At 39.3% G+C, this 1,523-nt stretch overlaps 1 non-coding gene across 1 annotated transcript; it reads right to left on the bottom strand.

The window, feature by feature from the left end:
* Positions 1–1,172: 1,172 nt before the first annotated feature.
* Positions 1,173–1,279, bottom strand: LOC111726810. Its single transcript, XR_002774504.1, has one exon. It is a non-coding gene; the product is annotated as a U6 spliceosomal RNA (small nuclear RNA).
* Between the last annotated feature and the right edge of the window lie 244 nt (positions 1,280–1,523).

Below are 1,523 nucleotides of genomic sequence, written 5' to 3'. Positions count from 1 at the left end.
CAGCCTCCCAAGTAGCTGGGACCACAGGCGCCCCCCACAACACCTGGCCATTTTTTGGTTGCAGCCATTATTGTTGTTTGGCAGGCCCGGGCTGGGGATTCGAACCTGCCACCTTAGGTGTATGTGGCTGGCGCCTTAGCCGCTTGAGCCACAGGCGCCGAGCCAACCAGCAACATAGTTAAAGAAACATTTTACAATCCAAGCAACCACAAACAGCTCAAGTTAACATCAGAAACAGGGAAGTATCAGGACAATTTTGCAGCCTTGAAGGAAGTCTCTGAGTTGAATAATTGAATTAGAGACAGGCAGCACAGCTTTATGAAAGCGATATCGTGTGTACCTTACTAGTTGGAATGCTTTAGAGGGCATTAGTGCCACAGAGAGAAAATGGAACACAATGGATGTCATATAATTGTTAAAAAGCCATTGGACGCTGTTAACAATAAAGATTATTGGCTAAGACCACATCTATTGTGTAAGGTAAAATAGCTTGTTGGATTAAAAAATTGTTCAAAACCTGCAGAAAGTGAGTGAATGTTAATGGTAATTTTTTTAAAAAAACTGAAGAGAGTTTATCAGTAAGAGTGAAATATTAGCTTTGAAAGCAAATGACTAAAATTGGAATACGTACAATCTAACCTCATTACAAGGCTACTGTGGTATCTTCTCTGACACTAGGTACTCAACTTCCAAGTATTTTTCAACTCTATTATGTTTACTGTTTTATAATAACCTCTCTCTCTGGAGAAAAGATGGAAAGAAAGGGACATGTTTAATAGAATACAATTCTGTGTGTTGACTGTAATTATTGCAGTACAAATCCTTGACTTTTTCAACTTGGCTATTTAAAAATTAAAAACACATTTTTTCATCTGTCTATAGAAACAACATAATCAAAAATCAATGTTATCTTCTCAACATTATTATTTCTCTGTATATTATACCAACTTGAGTTATAACAAATTATTAACATGCCATCTATCTACAGACAGGTAGGCAAATTTGACCTTGTAAATCATCTAACTCATTGTGGTCTCTCCAAAAGGCTCTGCATAGTAGTATTAATTCCTCTTATAAAACTTTTTATTATATCTAATTCAGCCACTAAAATATGAGTAGAACCTTATTTCTTTCTTTTTTTTTTAAATAAATTACCCCAGCATCATTTGTTCACAAATATGGAATGCTTCATGCATCTGTGTGTCATCCTTGGGCAGGCGCCATGCTAATTTTCTCTGTATCATTCCAATTTTACTGTATGTGCTGCTGAAGTGAGCACTATTTCTTTCATCTTGAGTGCAGAGTTTTTTTTGTTTTTTTTTTTTTGAGACAGAGCCTCAAGCTGTCCCCCTGGGTAGAGTGCCGTGGCATTACAGCTCACAGCAACCTCCAACTCCTGGGCTCAAGCGAGTCTCCTGCCTCTGCCTCCCAAGTAGCTGGGACCACAGGCGCCCGCCACAACGCCCGGCTCTTTTTTTTTTTGGTTGCAGCCGTCACTGTTGTTTGGCGGGTCCAGGCTGGGG

This window comes from Otolemur garnettii, unplaced genomic scaffold (assembly GCF_000181295.1).
Source record: "Otolemur garnettii isolate 467f Iridium unplaced genomic scaffold, OtoGar3 scaffold00081, whole genome shotgun sequence".
NCBI lineage: Eukaryota > Metazoa > Chordata > Mammalia > Primates > Galagidae > Otolemur > Otolemur garnettii.
The sequence above is the reverse complement of the archived record's forward strand: the minus strand, read 5'-3'. Positions and strand labels throughout refer to the sequence as shown.